At 40.4% G+C, this 14,199-nt stretch overlaps 1 protein-coding gene across 10 annotated transcripts in view; it reads right to left on the reverse strand.

Moving 5' to 3' along the window:
• Positions 1 to 14,199, reverse strand: part of CALD1 (caldesmon 1) — a 215,509-nt gene that overhangs the window by 98,632 nt on the left and 102,678 nt on the right. For 9 of the 10 annotated variants that reach the window (XM_039708124.1, XM_039708113.1, XM_039708116.1 and 6 more), the window contains one exon: positions 3,968 to 4,061. The exons of the other annotated variant lie outside the window; for it this stretch is intronic. The gene's annotated coding sequence lies outside the window, so the exon portion shown is untranslated. The remainder of the gene's footprint in view (positions 1 to 3,967; positions 4,062 to 14,199) is intronic. 10 annotated transcript variants of the gene reach the window in all.

Consider the following 14,199-nt stretch of genomic DNA (forward strand, 5'->3'; position numbering starts at 1 on the left):
TTTGTACGTGTAAGGAAAACAGCACTTTGATTATCCTCACTTTTAACACAAGGGAAAAACATGACAGAGATTTGTGTCTCAGTGATAAAACTAGCAAAAATAGAACACTTATGATAACCCAGACTTTGAAAAACATCAGTAAAAAGCCCCCCGAGCTCCATGAACATGTTGCAGGCTGCACATGTCACATAACTACGGACTACGATTTTTTTGCCTGAGGCTCCCACATTTAACAAAGGGAAACACTGCTTTCAACAAAAGATGCTATTCTAGTTATGTGCCCTTTTACCCTGTCAGAGAAACAGCTGGTATCATAAAGTCACAGCTAATTTGTATCATATCTGCACTAACAGTCAGATTTAGTTTGTAGCAAACTTTCAAAGTTGGACTTAATGCCAGTTGATGGATGACAGCTTTTCTTGCCTCCCCCCTTCTCAAAGCATATTTAAACATAAAAAAAAAAGCCCTCCCAATATTCAAAATACAAACAGAGTCTTTAACACATTCACATAACCAAAATACATGTTAAATATAAATCACTTAAATTAGCAAATTTAAAAAATCCTAAAGAAGGGTGAGAACTACTATACCAGCAGTTCTGAAGTTCAGTGACAAATAAAATAGTGTTTTAAGACAGACATGGGTACCAAGTGTAATGGAAAAGAATTTTCTCCTAAAAAGAAGAGCAGAAAAAAAACCTGCCTCAGGTAATCTCTTGAAGTTTGGGGTATCTGTTCTCCAGATTCCAGTCTGCCTGCAGAGACTGTAAGGGTTTTGTCAAGGTCAGCGCTAAACAATTTAGGGAAGACCAATCTCACTTTTTCTTTTAGGGGACCTGTTTCTCATTTAAGCTATTAAATGTCATCTACTTTCATTTTAAGATCCCTGTAGCAGAATGCCTTAACTGTGTAAAGGGACTCGAGTGAAAGTGAGAGTCAGGCCAAAGCCTCAACAGTTCCAAACCCACAGAGCTCACGTGAGAAAAAGCTGCAAAAAAGCCCAGTCTCTTGTTGGAAAACAGGCATGGGGAACTTCCAGAGGCTGGGAGTTCAAGCTCAGTTCATATCAACATCTAACCATGATGGTGTGCTTCTGAGGCTACCCCAGCACAACACCTGAGTACACAACGTGAGCTGGAGACAAGACACTCTCTTAAAATTTCAGCTATTTCTCACTTCCACATTATACAGAAATATTGGGCCAAGACTGGTGCCTATCATGATCTGAAAACATCACCAAACTGTAGGCAAGGAAAGTCTGTGTAATGCTGCACAGTGTAATCATTATCAGGGTTCTGAACAATTGGCCCCATTTATCAGAGGGAGATTGGTGTGCTCTGTGAAGTTACACACACCAAGCCAACAATGGCCCTGGGAAGTTCCAAGCAGCAGCAACAGAAATGCAGTTTTAAAATGACAAAGTGACAGGAGAGCTTATTGTGATGGAGCTGAGAAAGAGCAGTTGTCAATGAAGACTGAAGAACCCCAGCTCCCAGTCTATCTTTCCCTCAGCACAAGCAGTGCCTGGCTTAGAAGAGAAATGTTGCACAGAGAACCAAGACACAGCTTCTGCTGTGCCCAAGCTGTGCTTGTCACTGCTCCCTGATGGACTCCCAGCCAGTGAGCAGAGCCAAAGTGCAGCATGCTCCTGCCACCTCCTCTCCAGCGAGCTGGATCTGCTCCCTGCCTACTGAGAAGGTGCAAATAATCAACTCCACTGCCTTCACTCTGAGCACAGCAGTGATTCTGCCCTTGCATATGATCTTTCTGCTTGTTCAGATTTTTTTTAGTATTTTTTGTTTTCAAATATTTCTAAACAGTGTGTCCATTTTACAATTCCTAGGTGCTGTAATTTCTGGAAAATAAAAAAATAATGTTCTCCATCCAAAACTTGGGATGAGTCACAACAGGTTTACTTGTTTCGGTTCACCCTTAAATGAAGAATAACTTTCTATATCTAGATGATGCTCTGGCTTTGTTTACAGCCACTCCAAACAGTTGTAACACCTCCTCAGCAACCCAAAACCCACCAGGCTTTCAACTCTCACAAAAGAGCTTTTCCCAAAAAGTGCCCCAGCTGTACTCAGAGGTCACTTGAGGTCCCAGAAATTACAGGGAAACTTGGGCAAGATTGACTTCTGCCCCTCCTTTTCCAAGTATCAGAGAGGATGGATGAGAGAAGGAAGACCCTATGTTCATCTAATTTACCTCACAAAGCCATAGAAAATATCTTCAGAGGCTCTACAGAAATGCTTTCCTCCTAAATGATTATTTAGGAGAAAAGCTGACCAAACCCATTCTTACACAATGTTTCCTAATGGCAAACATCTTTCAACAAAACAAACATTTCCAAGGAAAAATAAAAAGCAATCATCCCTATCCAGTGACTCTGAACCTTAACCTTTGAGAGTAGCACTTATTCTTGAAAGTAATTAATACAAGCACGTCAGATTTCCTTCCAAAGTCAGGTTTGACTGTATTGCAGAACTAACTTAACAGGACTCCAACTGCTGAGGTATCAGAAACACTCTGGAGGGCAGTCACTGCTCTCTTTGAATATCCAATCCTTAGCACAGGGGAAAAGAACTTGCATTTATGACCCCACTTGCTTTTGGGCAGTATGGCCTCCTTTGCCTGGATTCATATTTTCAGGAATTTAAATACCTCATAAACACACTACTTGTGGAAGCACGTGGGAACTTAAAGCTAGACATCTCATGGGAAGAAGTGTTCCATGGGAAATTCCAGAACATTTTGGCTGGTTCTGAATCAGAAAGAAATCCTAATTTCGAAACATCAGCATTTCCTACAACTGGAAATACCAGATTGCATCTGGCTTCAGTTTTATACATTCCCCCCACCGAAGGCTTGAAAGTAACACAGAACTGCAAAACAACAGCCAGGGTAGAGAACAGCCTGCAACCATTATCAGCCCATCCAGCACTTGCACAAACCTCCTCAGAAGTGTAGACAAAGTTTAAATTTGCTTCCCCAAGGATGATGACAAAAGCAGCTGAGATGGGCTGGGACCCAGCAGTCCTGATGGGGAGGGAAGGCTGCTGGAGATGAAAGGCAATGCAAGCAGTGCCCAGCTTTCTGCTCTGTGTGTTTCTCCTCCTCCACACTGCTTTGCCAAAAAAAGAGGGGCAGAGGTACAGAGGACACCCAGGCACAAAAACTGGTCCCCCACCAGTGACCAGCAGCTCCTTATACCCTGAATTACTGAAGATGATGGTATTTAAGGGAGCTGACTCAATGCTGGGGCAATATTTCTGACCCATCATTCTGCTGTCACAGGCACTGCCTTAAACTTTAGAGCCAGTCCTCAGTTTGTCTGCAGTCTGGAATTTCCGTATATTGAGGGGCTAAAGTTTACACACATTATAAACACTTCCTTTAAATGGTTTGTGAGCCCTCACTTGTTCTGGCAGTGAAAGAACAATGTTTGTAAAAAAATGTCTAAGTGTTCCATGTTGTAAATAGTCAGTAAACACAGTTACTTGGTCTCTCACATACTTCTCAGAGCCTGCTTGCTCTAAAAAGAAGACACAACAGGATAGCAGCACTCCAGTATATGGTCATAACACAAATAAATATGATTTAAGACTCCCACTGCAAAAAAACCTGCTAAAATTAAGTGGAGAAACAGAACTTTTAAAAGAATGGCCATACACTGACAAAATGATTACTGTAAAATACAACGATTTTTGAGTTGAAGGTAAATTTCCATGTGAAATGCCTTAAATCCACTATAAATTCTGAACAAAGTAATCAGTGGTGTCAGTGACACCAGAGGGACAGGAGCCAAGGGTCTGCTGCAGGGATCTCCACTGATTTTCCCAGGAATTTGGACCAGTCTCCAAAGAAATAAGAAAACACACAAGGAAAAAAAAAGCCTCAAATAAAACCCCCAGCTTCTGAATACCACAGGAAAGGAAGTCTGAGGTAACTTCTTTGATCATACTCACAGGAAGGCAATCAGAGGAAATATTCTGAGCTTTTCAGTAACAAACCAGCTGCTTGATGAATCAAAATGACGACTCCAGAAAAACGAGGTGAACTCTACACAAAAATAGAAAGAAAAAAAAAAATAACCTTATTTAGCAAAGGCATAATTACTCTGCATTCTTGATTTTTCTTTGTTAAAGTCTTTAATGACACTCCTAGAAAGCCAGGGGTTTTTTAGGTATGAAGGAAAACTTTTAAAGTTTTAAGACATCAAGAAACACTGTCAAAAGCTCTAGAAATTAGAATTTAACAAAGGAGATTTTGATCTCCCAAGATCTCTTAACCAAGTCAGTCACTAAAACATCTTTAAGAAGTGAAGCTGACTCTTGTTGTTAGAACAAGATGAAACCTACTGTCTGACCAGCAGTAAATTTTTTCAGCAAAACCAGGTTTCCAGCACACCCCCCTAAGGATACAGGATATTCCCTGCAGTATAAAACATGTTCAAAAAGTACTCTGCAAAAGCAGATAAACAGTAAGATGACAGTCTGTAGATGGTACAAAACTATTCAGTTCAATCAAACTTAAAAGTCAGTATTACAAACTGGGGAAAGTTCATAGCAATGAATTTCTACAGGCACAATTCACGAATTCATTTTTCAGAAGTACAGGAGGGAAAAAGAAAACCCTGAGATTATTATTCAAACAACAATCAACTCTAAACGAGCCAATGCCACTCAAAACTTCTTGGAGGGTGAGGAGGAGCCCTCTGAGAATATTAGGTGGCTCATTGAAAGGGTTGCCATGCATTGGAATGGACTTTCCACCCTGCACAATCTCTGGGTGACCTGGTGTAAACCCACCATGGGCACCAGGAAATGCAGGAAGAACAAGTTTCACTGAACTGGGGTATTTTTCCCTCTGCATTCAGCTACTTCTTTGGTAGTATACAAACACACCAGAGTAAAAATAAAAACTGCAAGCTTTCTTCTGAGAGCCTCTAGTGGTCTGTTCTCTTTAGAACCAAGGACCTTCATGTTGAACATCTGCTGCCAGCAGAGGAAACGGATTATTTAAAAATCAACCTATTTCCAGTCATTTTAAGGTAATAGCGTGGGGTTGGTACTTGCATTCATTTCTGGTTATTCACTGGAAACTCAGACTTTTGAGGACTCAATACAAATGACTGTTCTGTAATTCCAACAGCAATTTTACAGTCGGGTCTCTAGGTTTTAAGACACCTGTCACTGACTCACATAACTGCAAATACTGGGGTGGCCAAAGGCAGGAATTTGATCCAATGTATTAGGAGTTTCAGTACTAAATTCAAGGGATCTCAGCCACAATTTTGTGCTGAGCATTACTGTGCACATATCTAAGAAAAAAGAAAAATGTAAGAAAACAACCCTGATTATCAGGGTATGAAAAGAAAAACCAAGAACTTTAAATCTTCTTCCTCTCTCTGGTTACACCTGCTAACAGCAAGAGCAGACCAGGCTCGATCAGTCCAGAGCTTCAATCATGAATAACAAAGCCCTTCCAGGTCACTGAATTAATTCCAACTTTTCCACTAAATTGAAAACCTTACTTTGCTCATTTCTATGGCTTAGTTGTGCCCCATTTGACTCTCAGCAGGAATAACTTCAAGACATTCAGATCATGCTTTTGGAGTGTCCTGAGTCCAAAAACACTTTCCTGCTTCAGACCATTTGTTCTCTTTCAATCTCTTCAAGATTTCTAAAATGGAGACAACCCCCAAAAATATTTTTATTTTCTTTCCCACAGTCATGAAGACCTTTTCTGCTGCTCTCCTTATATTCGCTCTCTTCTAAACCAACACTTTTCTGAATCAAGTTCAACATAACTTGTGATATCAATAAAATGACTGAAATATTCTCTCACAGTGCTTGCCTTCCAAAAGAGGTTCTCTCTCACCACAATTCCATTGTAAGTTTACTATGAAGAGTTACAAACAATTTAACAAACAGGTAATTTCTATACAACTTAAGCATAAAGGAAGTTCAGACCCAGGTCAAAAAACAGACTCCATAAATCCAAAGTCTCCAATCCAACAAACATCCCTCAGGTTTGGACACACTTAGGGCTGTAATTTTCAGTGGTAAAATTGGCACCATTTTTACTGATTCTTCAGTCCTTCGAATTCCCCTGACCATAAACTTTGGGTTCATGTTCTGCTCTCACTTTTGTAATAGCATTAAAAACACCCCAGACCTTGGCACACACTCAGCACTGCACATTCAACACTCAATTTCCAGCTAAAAGGGGCACTGGATTCCCAGATAACACAGAACAGTAGTCATTAAACACAGTTTTAGGAACTGAAATGCTTTTATCAGAAGTCCTTAAAAATGCTTGATCAGAAGTATTTTGTGGCTTAAGAAGATCAGGAGTTGCTGATCTCTTGATTATAGAAACTAGAGAAAAAAAATTACATCCAAGGTCATTCAGCAGTTGACCTGTGACATTTAAATGTGGGCTGGGGAGGGCTATTAAAAATATATGAATACACACACAAAGAAAAGCATGGTTTCACTCCCCTCAGCTCTGTTGATGAATTTGTTTCTATTACACCTGATAGTTTTGAATGGAAATAAAGTTATGGGGCCCATTTATCAAACTCTGTGTTGCAGGTATTGCATTTTATCCAAGAGATCCCAGCAGTGATCAATATCAGATGTTTGGAGTAGAACATAGGGACAGGGAAAGGATGTAATGGTGCTTCCCACAAATACTCTACAGCAGCTTGTGACTTCCAGAATGCCTGAGTCAAAGGTGGAATCCATATATTTACTGATCTCCATGGCAGCCTTTTTCCATTAGGTTCAGCAGCTGCCAACACTGAAAAAAATCCTGTGACAGAGTCCTCACTCACCTAGTGCACAGTTAGCTCTGGTATGCACACAAAGTATTCAGCATTGCATCCCATACAATGGAGCAACCCCAAACCTGACAGCAAGGTGGTTAAAAAGCTGTCTTGGAAATAGCACACCTGGGTTTCAGTCCCACTCACATATGTAACCACTTAGGAAAATGAAATTAAATCAGTAGGAGAGAGTGGGAATGTAAAGAGTAGCTGAAAAGTGCATTTGAGCATTCTTTGTGACAAAGGAGGTAACCCAGTCTACCTACTGCACTCCCAGTTAGCAACTTGTGAGATAAAAGGACTCTTCCTGTAGTCTGTAAAAGTAGCAAATATTTCACAGAACAGCTGAGGTTAGATGACACCTCTGGAGATCACCTAGTCCAATTCCCTGCTCCAAGCAGGCTGCCCCAGCACCAAGTCCAGTTAGGGTTCGAGTATTTCCAAGGATGGAGACACCACAGCTTCTTCTGGAAATCTGTTCCAGTGTTGATGTCTCGCAGTAATAAAGTTCTTCCCTACATCTAAATGGATTTTTTTATATTTCAGTTTGTCCTTTTCCTCCTGTCCTTTCACTGGCACCTTTAAGAAGACTCTGGTCTGGTGGTTTTTGTTGTCATCTGTCCCCACTCCCATGGTGACAGAATCACAGTGTGTGACAGCCTTAGAGTGTTAAGCTGTTAAGCTTGAATCTTACCACAGTTACACCCAGGAATTTTTATCCATAGATTTCAATATTGGCTGACATGCAAATTATTCCTTTTCCCTCGAGTCGTGAAAATGACATCAGGAAACCACCTTTAAAAAAAATAATCTAGGTGAAATATTTCTTTGAATACCCACTTCTTCCAGACCTACTTTTCTGCTTTTGATTTTTATTTTGTCACTGTTGTCATGTAATTTATTTACCTGGAAGATATTACAGAGGGAGCGATTAAAACTTTTCCTTGGACATGCTGTGTGGAAGAAGGTGGCTTTGGCAAATAAGGATTGGCAAATAAGTGTTGCCAGCAGCAGAGGGGACAAGAAGACTCAAACTCATTCATCACTAGGATACCCAAAAAAGGTGCCCAAGAAATTTGTCTTCTAGCATGACCTGGAAAGGGGAGGTGTGTTCACAACCTGTGAGCTGCTCACCCAGACACTTGCACACAGCTTATCAGTACAAAACAGCAGTTCAAAGAAAATAAAAACACCTCACGCAGCACTCTGCTTGAGTTAAATTTAAAAACCACAGTCAAATCCACAGGCTAAACACACATTTACATGCTCTGCTGAACACAGTTTGGTGTACCTGAGCTCTGCCTCCCAGAGGGGTGCAGACACCTCCTGGAGGAAAAGTTTTGTGAGAGAGAAAGATCTTCCTCTTCTCACTTGCCACACTGCTAAGATCCTCTTAATGAGAAACTCATCAAAGCTTCAGAAAATGACAAATTTCCCCTCCACCATCGTAAAATGCCAGTTATCCTTATACTGAGTAGTACATTTACAGTAGCAGGACACAATATTTTGGAGGACAGTCACTTCTTACATTCACCATGATACTCTCTCAAAAAAGTGAACATCTCTCAGATAAAATGACTGCCCCACATACAGAGTTTCATTCTGCACATCCTGGCATGGAACAGGAAAGAAAGCCAAGTGCTTCCTGAGGTTAAACACACCCAAAAGGAGGACTTGGTACAGCTCATACTGAGTGAAAGCAGATTGTGAGATCTGTGCATGGTAATTCCTGAAAGTAGAGGCTAACAAATAAGCAAAGTATGTGTGCATCTGAGCAGATGTGGGCTGGAACAGCATCCTTGGCCATGCAAATATAGCACTTGCTTCCTTCTTTGGCCACATTTGTGCTACTAAGCAGAACCCATTTGCTAACCACACAGCAGTGGCATTCACATTAGCAGAAAACCAGACTCCTCTTCTCTTCCTGCTTTGCTCAGCACTTACTGACCACAGGAACAAACAGAGGGCTGTGCTCCTCAGCTGCTCCATGCAGGATCTGCTGTTCTCACAGGGACATCAGTGACAGCAGCAACAGGCCAGGCCTGTTCCAGAGCAGCCCCTTGTCCTCACGTAAACCTCGTTCGCCATCAGAGGAGCAACACGCGCAGCGAGAAGACAGCTGAAGAGGAATATTCCCTTCTCAAACTGTGTGTTTGCAAGAGCAAACATTTGAAAATTTAAAAGCCAAAGCTGGTGATAGCCCTGTTTTTAATCTGGAAATTGAACATGAGCTCCCCTACATCACTGGCAGTGGATACAGGCATGTCTGCTACAGAACGTGCTTCTGAGGGGAACTATTTACTGCTAATAAAAAGTCCCAAATTCCTTGCAAATTCCCTGTCCCTTTCAGAAAAGGGTTCCAGAAAGCTTAGAGCACTAATCCAAGTTGTTAATAATCCATAAAAAATATGGCATAATAATTCAAAAAAATAGTCTGTTCCAACAGACAGCAAATGGAAACTGCCTTTTTAAAGCATATTTTGACAGCTGCTAGCATCATTCAACATTTCAAATAAAAGAATCTGCTCAAAAGAAACAAAGCAAGCTAAAAAAATTGAAACAACAAAAAGGTCTCTTGTGAAAGCTCTGATTTTCTCCTCTACTGTGTCATCTTCAGCTATTGAATGGAAACATACTAACGGGATGAGTGTTGGAAGAGAGGGGGCTGCAGGGAAAATGCTGTGAGCTGTATCCTTTTCAGGGAAGTTTAATTAATGGCATTTCTGAGAAGAATTTTGATTGACAGGATTAGTGCCAGCACTAAAAGTTTCTATTTGTGGATCCTGGAGCTCACAGCTCCCATAAAAATAAAAAGAGTTCAAAAAAGAGCTTTGTGCAAATGAACGCATTCCCTCAGCAGGGAAGGTTCATGTGAACCTCTTCTGTGGCTTCCCTTCACATGGGTTTTTCTGTGGAGATAGGATAGCAGAGAGTCCCTGGAGAACACCCTCTCCATGAGGCAAAAGGTTTGCTTCCATTTTCTAGGTTAGTCCTTGGGGAAAGTTTCTAAAAAGAGTCAAATTTAAATCCTAAGAATGAGTGTTCCCAAATTTTGTGGAGGGAAACATTTGGGAACACTTTCTTTTCTTTTGGATTTATTTCAGCTTTTAGCTCAGACTAACTTTTACTTTCTAAATTCCTACCTCCTTCCTGCTAAGACAATCTAGTATTTTCCTAGCAACACTCAGTTCAAAAGATTTCAATTCTCCAATCACCTATAAAGACTTGGGACAAACGATTAAGTTGACCACAAGCATTGTGCTTTATTTGATTATTGTCAAATCTTTAAGTACTATCTCAAATAAACCATCTTTACAAGGGGTAATGCATTACATGCCAAAACAGGAAATTGCAAATGAGCCAGTGCTGCTCCATTGCAAAAAAAAGGGAAGGACACAGCATTCCAGTTCCCACAGGAAGCACTCACCAGTTTGCTGAACCATCCTCCAGAAACTTTGAAACGGAAGAAAAGGAGGAAAAAAATTTATTCTCTTCACTGTCAACATCCCTTCCCTACCACCTTCCTCACAGGATAATCTAGTTCAGATCCACTTATTATCCCAGAAGTTTTCATGCATCTTATTTGCATCACATCTTGGTGGTTTTGCTCCATTTTTTCCTCTGCTCTTCTCCTGCTTTCCCCCTCAACTCTACTGTTCTCCAGTATCATTTGCTCACTCCTGTTCCCATTCTTGCTATACCAAACTTAAATCAATGTCTTGGCCCAGATCTTCCTTCTATTCCTCATTGTTATTGTCCTGGTATCTCCCACCTCTGATCCTATCAGTTTTGGGGTTGTTCCCATAAATCTGCAACCTCTCCCTTTTGCACCTTAAAAATTCTTCAAATTATGAGCATTCCTATGCATTTGGACTTGCAAATTTCTGCATTTTGACTGAGGCAAGATGAACAGGGTTAAACTTTCACAGAGGAAAAGTATCACAGTGCACCAGAATGCTGCCACTTACTCAGGAACAATAAAAAAATGCAAAAAAATCTTTTAAGTGGCTTTATTATGTGTGGAAGGCTTGCAAATCAGGCATCACAAAGAATATCCTAGTAGTCACATTATTGGTGATTAATACATATATATTCCTCCATAGGCTGCTTCCAGTGACCCAACAAACCACTGCTTTAATTCCAGCTACTGCCTGGGAACAGCTGGAGGTTGGATGCTTTCAGCTCCCACTGCTACTGGCAGTGCTTAATAGAGATAACTGGTACACAACCCTTTGAGATCCACTTATTCTATCCCAGAAGTTTTCATGCATCTTATTTCCATCACATCTTGATGGTTTTGCCCCATTTTTTTCTGTGCTCATCTGCTTTCCCTCAGCTCTACTGTTCTCCAGCTTATTTGCTCACTCCTGTTCACATTCTTGCTACACCAACCTTTTAAGGCTACAGCATTACTATCTCAACTTTAATTAGCTTAAAAATGCCTGCAGGAAGGAGCAGATATGCCTGAATACTCAAGGGCCTCTAGATGTCTACACAAATACTGAAATTTCAGTCCACTCAGGAGAGCAGACTGATTGTCACACATGGGCACAATCAGCTCCACTACAAAAGTAACCAGCTTTGTCACCACGTGCTGGAAAATGGATCATCACCCTGACTTCTTCCTGTTCTGCCCCATGGATGGAGGAAAAAAATGAAGTTGCAGGAGAAGGCATGGCAAGCATGTCTACTTTCTAACTTTTCACTCAACGTGCAAACACAAAACCTGGCAGTTTGCAATCCATCATCTAGAGGAAAACCACCAAGGCTGCCTGTCAGCCCTCAGACACTACCTGTGTGCTCAGCGATACCTGAGCTTTGCCAAACCTGCTCCATTTATTTTAATGAACTACAACTCATAACTTCAAAATGCAGTTTTGAATCTCTCCTCATATAAACAGCAAGGAATGTGCACGTGGAAAAAAAGTTATCCTGGTCACACCTATAACTTTTCCAAAAGGAAGGGCATGCTCAGGTACTGTAGATGAGAATCAAGATGACTGAGCCCCAGCTACTTGTTTAGACTGTTAGTCTTGCTTTCAGTGGTAGGAAATATTACATAAAATCCATGTAACACATACAAGCTAAGTGCAAATGATGAAAGAAATCAGCAAGGGAAAAGAGGCCAGAGAGCTGTTGTGATGGAAGAATAGCAGCTGGGAAAACTGAAGTCAACCCAGCTATGTTATTTTTTAATTAAAAATAAACATAGCCTTTGTTGCCAAGGGATTGGTTAGCATTCCATTAAAAAAAAAAAAAAGGGAATTTTGTTTTACTTCATTCTCATTCCCCTCCTAACCTCCCTCCCCTCTCTGTCCCCTCCTCCCCCCTCCCCAGAAAAAGTATTTATAGATTTTGCAAAAAAGAACATGGTCATAAAGTTTAGTTGAATCTGCAGCACCACACAGAACCACCTATTTTTAAGGCATTCTCTTTCTCTCACATCAATGCCTCTTTGATTAAAAACAGTCAGACTACCATTTTAATTTTGTTCATTATTTTGTCTTCTGCTGCTGAGGTCCATGCTAGCTGTACAAGTATGCATGACTAAAGTGCACGTGTGTGAAGGATAAAAACCCTTTTAATGGAGGTTTCAGCAGAGCCATGTTAATCCTTCCAAGTTCAGCCTTGATTCTCTTTGACACTAAAGCACCTTTTGCTCACATCTGGTATGGGGTTTGTCCTATTTTTTATGAAATTTGTTTGTGTCCAAGACTAGTGAAGGTCTTGTATTTTTTCTTTTGCAGTCCTCACTTCACAAACAGCATTGTGGAGTCACTTAGCAGAGAAAAACCAAAGCATCCAAAGACTCAGTTGAGGATTTTCACACATTCCAAGGACTCAAAGGTTAACTATTTTTAAAGGCTGACTACCTCATTATCCTCTTTACCCATAGCTTTTCATTCATTCATCTTACACATTTCTTGTGTGCTTTTATTATGCCTGACCTCAGAGAAGGTTTCTGCTACCAAGCTCTTCTCTACGCAGCTTCCACATCACACTTCAAAAATCTTATCAGGCATTACTAACTCCTATTTTCTCATTCACCATCTGCTTTGCTCGTTACACATTTTATTTGAGATGTTTTAGGTCATTTCTCATACAAAATTCATATTCAGAGGCAGTTGCAATTGTTCTGATAAAACACACAGGAGTCGATGGGGCAAACTCCCCAAACCAGACCAATGAAATGGATGTTTTCTGTAGAAATATCCATCTTGAGCTGAGCAAATACATCAATGCTAATTGAATCAAATAAAGATCTATTTGATAATTAGGCACTAAGCTAAGTGGCGAGAAAAGAGAATTAATGTGAAGTAAAAATAACTGCAGGTGCATCCTGCATCTCAGGTAAGTACCACCAAGTCATCAACCTAAAGGATGTTCAGGAGTGGAATTGTTTCCTGCCTGGACTATCTGGAACCACTCCAGCTTACATTACAAGAAAAAGGGAAAATAATTATTTCATTATTCATTCAGTGCAGAGCAACTGTAAAGAGAGTCATGACCAGCAGCAGCACAGTACAGGATGGCAAATGCACCCACATTTTCACAAGAGAAAGCCCAATATTCAGCCCCAGCTGCAGAGAGGGGCATTTCAACCTTCAATTTGCAAGGAGATTTGAAAATAGATTAGACTGGAATTGTGTCTCTTTCTACTTTTCTATTCAACATACTCCTTCTACGGATCCCAATGAGTTTTCAGAAAGATTTTGAATTCATGAAAATTTAAAGACAGAAATAATTTTTCACCCAGCTCTGGTCAGTGTCTGCTGACTCACACGCAGATTCCTCCAGTATTTGAATCTTCCATTGACTCCAGAGAAAATTTGTGGTTGACCACAGAGCAAAAGCTTAGCTAACGAAATACCATAATGCATATTATTTGCCATGCAACAGTAAACACAGGAGAAAGAGGATACGAGGTTGCAAAACATTTTTCTTTATGCTTTGCATATTTTTTGGAATAGGAAAGATAACCACATTAGGCAAAGCAATGTGTTTATTTTGTCTCAAGGACACTGGCTCACAAATAAATGTTACTGCAACTAGTCAGAGTTCAAGTCATTGTGCCCAAACTATAAAAGAAAAGAAAGAAAAAAAATAAAAATACAAGGCCTTTGGAAATGAAATGTTATTCCTCATCCCAACAAAACATAAATAACTCAACAGTTTAGTGACCAGCAGTACACAGCAGAATGAATTCTGGTTATCCAAGCATCAAAGCATGACAATGAACATTAACTCTTATGTGACAACAGAAAATTGGATTAGAAAATAAGAGAAACTCAGTGAGACAAATAACTTGGCACTGGCACACCCTACCCATGCTAAGCTTCAGCCTCCTTGGAATTTACACAATTTTCC

Source organism: Passer montanus, unplaced genomic scaffold (genome assembly GCF_014805655.1).
Source record: "Passer montanus isolate IOZ18808 unplaced genomic scaffold, ASM1480565v1 scaffold20, whole genome shotgun sequence".
NCBI classification, from domain to species: Eukaryota; Metazoa; Chordata; class Aves; order Passeriformes; family Passeridae; genus Passer; species Passer montanus.